We start from the raw sequence: 9,206 nt of genomic DNA on the forward strand, positions 1-9,206 counted from the left end.
CTAAATGAAATGAACTCCAAGACATGGAAACTAGAGGTTTTTCTTTGTTGCTGTTGTTTTTAACATACTACATGATGTCTTTTTTCTGTTATGTTCCCCCCCCCCCCCCCCGGTTTATCCCCTATTGGCATTGTATTTGATTTTGGTACCATGGGTATTGTATATATGTTTGTCTGAATTAGGGAAGGGAAGGGGAATAACAAAATGGTGAGACAGAGGACAAAGTGGGAACCAATGCAATAGTGATACTCATAAGACATCATGTTGGCAATGACCTGTACAACTTGTGGGGGAATGAGGAGGTGGAAAAGTGGGAGAAAAATGAGGTATAATAAGTATGACAAGAAATGTACTTACTACCTTATTTATGTAACTATAACCCCTATGTACATCACCTTGACAATAAAATTAAATTTAAATAAAAACAAAAACAGAAAAGACTTGGAAAAATTATATTATGTGAAGCAAGCCAGACTCAAAGAAACAGGTTGTATGGTTTCCCTAGTTTGTGGTAGATAGAAGGTGTCTATAAATCTATAAGTAAACATACTGAATGGTATAAAAAATACACTGGGATGTAATAAATTATACAGGCCTTTAGGTATTTACACACAGTGAGACCAAAGAAGATATTCTTAGTAGAGGAACACAAAGGTGCAATACCTATGTGCACCTGATCATATATAATATTTATGGAAGTGAACTCCAGGAAATGGAAAGAAGAGGTTTTTTTCTTGCTGTTTTTTTTCTTTCCTATTGTCTTGTTTGTTCATTTATCTGCCTTTGGGAGGTTTACTGGGGGCACAAAAATGATGAGATAAAGGGTGAACAAATGGGGCAGTGAAACTCACTAGATGCTATATTGAAGATGAATCATATAATTTGTGGGTGGGGAGGGGAGGTTAAACTGGGAAAGGGGGGGAAGGGGTAATATTATTTAAAAAGAAATGTACTCTCCATCTGACTTATATAACTGAACCCCCTTTGTACATTACCTTAACAGTAACAATAGTACTACATTAACTAGTAAGCAACAATGAGATGTACAAGACGTTATGTTGAAAAAAGAATTTTACAACTTTGGCGCAGGGGGGAGTGGAGGTGGGGGGGGAGGAGATGGGAAGGGATGGGAAGGGGAAACAGAGGAGGCAACAGTGCTTGATAAGAAATGTACTCATTACCTTGCTCATGTCATTGTAACTCCTCTGTAGGGTATTTTCACAGTAAAAAAAATAGATTTAAAAAAGATTTAAAAAAGTAAAGTAACAAAAAATGTTAGGAGCTTACTAACTGTAAGAAACAGGCTTTTCCCTCCATGTCAACTAGTTCCAATTATAACACATAATATTTTTATAACATCCCAAGCAGTTAACAATATCAATGGATATCAGAGACCTCCTCAACTATGTCAGTCCATAGTGTTGTTGGACAAAGTCCCTGAGAATAAACACTAAAGTAATTTTATGCTGTGTCACTAGACTAGCTAGGAGACCAATCAGGATGCCCATTCCCAGAGATTTTCCTGGACACAAAGTTTCATCTACTGCTGTAATTTGACAGGACCAAGTGCACCACATCCTCCTCAAAGATCCAAGCATCCATTGAGTGGCTGGGGGGGGGGGAGGGGGCGGGGAGGAGGGAAGGGCAGGGAGTATTTCTGCACAGTGCTGGAGCCAGTATGGTCTTCATTAGTCTTCCTCCAAACACAGAAGACACTTTTTGCCCTCCTTTTTTCTTCTCTCACACTACTGCTGATTTACATAGTACTCCCTAAGAAGGACTTTTCAGACTGAGTCTGAAATAAAGACTCAGCTTGACTGAGCCTTTCACTGATCAGAACTCAAATCATTGCTAAAAATAAGGTTCTGTGCTCAGGTCCTGGGTCTGATAATGTTCTGGATCACTGGTAAGGGAAGAGGGAGATGAGGATGGAAAAGGGGGTTGAAGATGAGCCTTTAAGGCCACTGCTTCTTGTTTATGGGTTAGATGCAGAGAACTTGTCTGCCAGGATTGGGCAGGTGAAGTTTAGTTATGTAAGAGTGAAGCACATTTCAGATAGAATAAAGTCCTGTGTGTTGCTGCCAACTATGACAAATAATGTAGTGAGTTGTGTAGGCAGAACTAGAGGTTCATTTATGTTTACAAAATAGGTGTATATTTTAAAAATATAAATTGTTTTAGAAAATAAATCAAAGCCATACCAATCCATGGAATACATTGCTCTCTCTGTCCTTCCTTCCTTCCTTCCTTCCGTCCGCCGCCCAGCCCGCCCGCCAGCCCGCCGCTCCGCCCTCCCCTCCCTTCCGGCCTTCCTTCCTTCCGGCCCTCTCCCGGCCTTCCTTCCTTCCTCCTTTCCTTCCTTCATCCCTCCCTTCCCTCCCTCTCTCCCTCCCTCCCTCCCTCCCTCCCTTCCTTCCTTCCTTCCATCCTTCCTCCTTTCCTTCCTTCCTTCCTTCCTCCCTCCCTCCCTCCCTCCCTCCCTCCCTTCCTTCCTCCCTTCCTTCCTTCCTGCCTTCCTCCCTCCCTCCTTTCCCTCCCTCCTTCCCTCCCTCCCTTCCTTCCTTCCTTCCTTCCTTCCTTCCTTCCTTCCTTCCTTCCTCCCTCCCTCCCTCCCTCCCTTCCTTCCTTCCTCCTTTCCTTCCTTCCTTCCTCCTTTCCTTCCTTCATCCCTCCCTTCCCTCCCTCTCTCCCTCCCTCCCTCCCTCCCTTCCTTCCTTCCTTCCATCCTTCCTCCTTTCCTTCCTTCCTTCCTTCCTTCCTGCCTTCCTCCCTCCCTCCCTCCCTTCCTCCCTTCCTTCCTTCCTTCCTTCCTTCCTTCCTTCCTTCCTTCCTTCCTTCCTTCCTCCCTCCCTCCCTCCCTTCCTCCCTTCCTTTCTTCCTTCCTTCCTCCTTTCCTTCCTTCATCCCTCCCTTTCCTTCCTCTCTCCCTCCCTCCCTCCCTCCCTTCCTTCCTTCATCCTTCCTCCTTTCCTTCCTTCCTTCCTTCCTTCCTTCCTTCCTTCCTTCCTTCCTTCCTTCCTTCCTTCTTTCCTTCCTTCCTCCCTCCCTCCTTTCCCTCCCTCCTTCCCTCCCTCCCTTCCTTCCCTCCTTCCTTCCTTCCTTCCTCCCTCCCTTCCCTTCCTCTCTCCCTCTCCCTCCCTCTCTTTCTTTCTTTCCTTCCTTCCTTCCTTCTTTCTCTCTCTCTCTCCCTCCCTCCCTCCCTCCCTCCCTTCCTTCCTTCCTTCCTTCCTTCCTTCCTTCCTTCCTTCCTTCCTTCCTTCCTTCCTTCTTTCCTTCCTTCCTTCCTTCCTTCCTTCCTTCCTCCCTCCCTTCCCTTCCTCTCTCCCTCTCCCTCCCTCTCTTTCTTTCTTTCTTTCCTTCCTTCCTTCCTTCTTTCTCTTTCTCTCTCTCTCTCCCTCCCTCCCTCCCTCCCTCCCTCCCTCCCTCCCTCCCTCCCTCCCTCCCTTCCTTCCTTCCTTCCTTCCTTCCTTCCTTCCTTCCTTCCTTCCTTCCTTCCTTCCTTCCTTCCTTCCTTCCTTCCTCTGGTTTATTCCTTGTTGCCACTGTTTTTTGCTTTTTGTACACTTTGTCTTGTATATAGGTTTATCTGATTTGGGAAAAGGATCTGAATCACAGAAATTATGGGGGAAAAGGAAAAGGCTGAGCAACAGTGATACTCACTAGGTATTATATTGGAAATAACTTTTACAACTTGCAAGGAGGGGAGTTGGAGGGGGAAAGGGAGAGAAAATGAAGGAGAAGGTAACACTGTCCAAAAAGAAATGTACTCATTACCTTACTTATGTAACTGTAACTCTTCTGTTCAAAGAAATTTTAAATTTTTTTAAAAAGAAAATTCGTCAGTTATATTATTTAAGGATACTCCTAGAGAAGCTTTTGAACATACCTTAAAGAACTGTGGACCACACAGATGTTTCATTTTGGTGCCAGTGGCAGACAATGAACAAATAGCATTTCCACTGCTGCTTCTGCCTGGCTCTTCCCTGAGATCCATCTCTCCCCTATGACTCAGGTGAGACAGGGTAGATCTTTCTTTGCCATGGTTAACCTCAAACTCTTGATCCTCCTGTCTCCTTCTCCTAAGTAACTGAGATTACAGGCATGCAATACTCTGATAAGTACTTAAAAGCTGAAAAACACTGGCTCCTTTCTTAGGCATTAACTAAAAGGAATTAACTAGGAGAAAAATTGGCCTCCTTGCCTCCAGTTTTTATCTGCCTGTGGGCTGATTTCCTTGTCTTTCAGCTACCTCGAACCCAGAAAGGACAGAAGTGATCTGAGCATGTTAATATAGATAGGGAATGGGAAGCACCACCCCCAAGGGAAGGAACAGCAGAATCTCCTCTGGACAGACTACCTGCTAGGCAACAAAGTCTTGCTCATTCTGACTAGATTGTTCTCCTAAAGTGATGGCGTTATAGTGATAGCAACTTCTCTGGAGCCTGTCCCCAAACTAGGTCTGAGAGGATGACACACTAGGCCACACTTGTGACTGATGAGGATTGAGTAACTGTGCATAGTTCTCATCTCTGCCCTAATTCTTTTCTATTTAAACAAAGAGCTCATGTCTATACCCAAAAGATAGGCTGATGTGCTTTCTTGCTTCTTAAGGCATGAAACCTCTGGCTGTGTAGTAAATCTCCTTTTCCTGACCATCACTATTGCTGAGCTCTGTAGTTGGCACACTGTTATGTATGACTGAACCTGACATGTGGAAACCTAGAAATTGGGCATGGGACTTCCTGTATTCAGGATTTTTGTCCTAAAACTGGTTTTACCATACTCAACAAACATCTAGTTCTCATTAGTATGTTTTGGTAATGAAATGGATAAATCTCTAAGTAAGTATTAGTTGTTTATTAGTTAATTTGCATTTCTGGTATTTTAACTCAGGGCATAGTGATTGGTAGGCAGTCACATTACCATTTGGGTCATGTCTTTAGCATTTTTGACTATGGTTATTATTGAGATAGAGTGTCATTCTTTAATTAAACATACCTGGATCTTGATTCATCTAATTTATACTTCTTTTTTTTTCTTCTGTCTTTTCTTTTTCTATGTTTTTTTTTTTATTGTGAAAATACCATACAGAGGGGTTGCAATTACATGGGCAAGGTAATGAGTAAATTTCTTATCAAACATTGTTGCCTCCTCCTTTGTTTCCCCTTCCCATCCCTTCCCATCTTGCCCCCCCTCCCCACCAAGGTTGTAAGGTTTGTTTTTCAACATAAAGACTTGTACATCTCATTGTTGCAATGGGTCACCTGTATCCCTATTTAAACGATTTATTTTGCAAAGCTTTGATCATAGGTGCGCTTGTCCGGACTGGGCTGGAGCTTCAGTCTTCTCTATTGGATGATATAAATCTGTTAAGAAATGATCATATGCCAGATGCAGTGGCTCATGTCTGTATTCCCTACCATACAGTAAAGTAGTTGGGAGGACAGAATTGGAAGGGCTACTGTACAAGGCCAGCCTGGACAAGAGTAAAGGTCCATTTCCCCTAAAATCAGAAATGAGATAGGGATGTTCGCTCTCTCTCCTCCTCTTCAATATTTTATTTGAATTCCTAGCCAGAGCAATAAGGCAAGAGACAAACATAAAGGGGATCCAAGTAGGGAAAGGAGAAATAGAACTCCCCCTCTTCATAGATGACATGATCCTGCATTTAAGGAACCCCATTGGCTCTTCTCCCAAGTTACTTGAGCTCATCTGAAACCTTGGCAAAGTAGCAAGGTATAAAGTTAACCCAGAAAAATCTATGACTTTTCTGTATGCTGAGTAATGAGTAGAGCGAGGATGAAATCAAGAATGCAAATCCTTTCGTAATAGCCTCAAAAATACCTAGGAATCAACTTAAATAAAGAAGTGAAGGACCTCTATGATGAAAACTTTAAAAACATGAAAAGGGAAATTAAAGCAGACTTAAGGAAGTGGAAAAAAACTCCCATGCTCCTGGATTGGAGGATTAACATTGTGAAAATGGCAATACTGCCAAAAGCTATCTACAAATTCAATGTAATACCCATCTGTCAGCACAGAGAATCTACAGTGCAACTCACCTTTGTCATTGTTCCTTTTTGTTAAAGATGGTCAAAGCAGGGACACACTTAGTGATTCCTTAGTTTCATAAAAAGAGCAATATTCTGAAATTCACATGTCTTAAGGGATGCTTTGTGAGTATATTTTATTTTTTAAAATATGTGGTAGTGGGAAGCAGGTTAAAAAGATGGTGTTTTCAAATAACATTTATTTTTTAAAGGGTTGCATAGAGGAGGAGAGGCTACACTCTGGAGAATATTTCTGTGGAATTAGACAGCTTGAAATATACTTGTAGATGGTAACCCTTGGAAAAATGATGCACTGAGATTGATCACCCCTCTGGGAAACTAGGAAGGACTAGGCATGATGGGGCTCAGTGAGAGAATAAAATTCTTCTTGCCATTTTCCTTGACTAGAGGAAGATAGGAGTGAAGTAATGTGACTAGCTCCAGCCTCAATGGAAAGGCAGAGGCTTTTAAAATAAGGCTAAGATGGAAGATGTATGTCTTCCCACATCTACTCTGAATCAATCTACCACTGTTTTCCCCTATACTCCAATGAAAATACAATACTTGGGTAAGCATTTCTCATTATTTTCCTCCTCCCCTCTTTACATTAGTTTTTTTGTTTTGTTTTCATGATTATCAAATGTGATTTTATTGAAGGAATATATATATATCTATATATATAAATGTGATATAAAATGTGATACGTGTCTATATGTATGTGTATAATTATTTATTTATTTATTGTAAAGATACTATACAGAGGGTTACATTTACATGAGTGAGGTAATGAGTACACTTCCTCTTGAACATTGTTACCTCCTCCATTGTTTTCCCCCTACCATCCCCTCCCTCCCTCCCTTCCCCGAGGTTCTTTTTGTTGTTGTTGTTGTGATTAAGTGATTACATAATTTCCGGAATTTCACAGTATTGTGGAATACTGATGCTCATTTAAAGTCACAAGTTCATTCTAACTTTCCCGGAGCAAATTGTCTATCACAGTCTGTAACATATAACGGTGTTCACATGTTATATACCATATATGTGATCAGCAGCATGGGGATATTTAGTAGTGGTTCAACCAGATGAGTGGGAGTTCTTTGTTTCTTAAGTCCTGTTAGTTTTGTCGTATCACCTAACATTTTGGATTTAGCATCCACTTATCAGGGAGACCATGTACCGTTTGTCTCTTCGTTCTTGGCTTACCTCGCTCAACATGATTCCTTCTAGCTCCATTCATTTCCCTGCAAATGCCATTATTTTGTCATTTCTAATGGCTGCATAATATTCCATTGTGTATAGATACCACAATTTTTGGATCCATTCATCTGTGGTGGGGCATCTGGGTTGTTTCCATATCCTAGCTATTGTGAACAGTGCTGCAATAAACATGGAGGTGCACGTGTCCTTGTATATTGGTTCCTTACATTAGTTTTTATTTAACACAAGAGACCTGAAACTTCTGTATGGTCAGAATGAAGTATAGTTGATAATCTGAGAGAAGTAAGCAATGTACCCATTCATTACAGGTATTTTTTTTTCTTCCCCAGTGCCCCTTGTCTACAGTCAGGCAGATAAAAGAGTGAAACCCAGGCAGGCCAAGCATGCTTATAGGAATGCTTTGTTTTATGAGACCAATAGTTTTCCAATATGCTTGCTATTTAAATGAAAGAAATTTGGGGATCTGATGGTATCACTGCCTTCTGCAGTGTCTCTAAGTGTGATCTGAACGTCTGCCCTCAGTCATGAGATAAATATAATAAGTGGCTCTACAATAAAGATTACAGCATAGAACATGGTACATGGCCTGGCACTGTGGGTGGATCTGAAAGAGCACGTGTAAAATGGATTTGATAAGACACTTACTGGGTAGTCGGCATCAGGCTCAGTGCTATACATAAGAACTCTGTGTGAGCATTTGTCTAACTAAGACAACTTCTGGGGGAACCAAGGCATATCTTCTAGGTCTGTTGAAAACACAGCGTAGGAGCAAAAATATTAGCTCACAGATTGCACTTTCCCCTTTGCAACAGTTTTCAGATTGCAAAATCACCTGAAAAACAAAAATCTGCTCTTGCCTTCTTCTTCTATCCAAATGTTCTCTAGGGGATTCAGCTTCACAATGTTGGACTGAAATTTCAGCAACTGAATGAGTTCGTTGAATTCTGCTTTGCCACACTCAGTCCACGAAGATTTCAACCTCAGAACTCCTTTGCCGTGACTTCCTGGATTTGATATGAACCATGTTGACATGTTTTTCCTACAGTAGCATAAGCAATATCTCTAATTCTCATCAGGCAACAATTTTTAAAATTTTTTTTAAAATGCCTTTTTTTGGTTCAATTCTCAAACAACAAAGTGTCAAATACCGCCAAAGAGGAAAAGACAATCTCTCTTAATCTTGGATTGACTAACTTGTGAAAATGTTTCCAACTTCTATTAACAAGAAAAGTGAATAGTAATATCTCCATGTAGGGTGTTCTGACTCATTAAAAAAAAGAGACAAGCAGAAAAGATCAGATAAGATAATGTTAAGCGAAATGAACCCCAAGATAAGGACACAAGTGGTTTTTCTTTCTTGCTATTGTTTCTAACATATTGATAAGGTGATTTTGTTGTTGTTTTGTATGTCCCTCCCCCCACAGTATAACCCCTGTTTTCACTGTATTTGATGTTGGTATAATTTGGGGAGGGGAAGGGAAAAACAAATTATTTAAATAGCTATACAGGTTGACCCATTGTAACAATGCAATGTACACGATTCTATCTTGAAAAATGAACTTGTAGATAGCCTTGGGAAGTATTGCCATTTTTACCATGTGAATCTTTCCAATCCAGGAGCATGGGAGTTTTTCCCATTTTCTAAGTTCTGTTTTGATTTCCTTTTTCAAGTTTTTAAAGTTTTCATCTTAGAGGTCCTTCACTTGTTTGGTTAAGTTAATTCCTATGTATTTTATTTTTTGTGGGGCTATTACAAATGGAATTACTTTCTTAATTTCAGCCACACTTTTCTCATTGTTGGCATACAGAAAAGCCATTGATTTTTGAGGGTTAATTTTATACCCTGGTACTTTGCCAAAGTTTTGAATCAGCTTGAGTAATTTGGGAGTGGAGTCTATGGGATTCCTTAAATACAAGATCATGTCATCTGCAAAGAGG

This window comes from Dipodomys spectabilis, unplaced genomic scaffold (genome assembly GCF_019054845.1).
Source record: "Dipodomys spectabilis isolate Male_0828 unplaced genomic scaffold, ASM1905484v1 ptg000187l, whole genome shotgun sequence".
Classification (NCBI taxonomy): Eukaryota; Metazoa; Chordata; class Mammalia; order Rodentia; family Heteromyidae; genus Dipodomys; species Dipodomys spectabilis.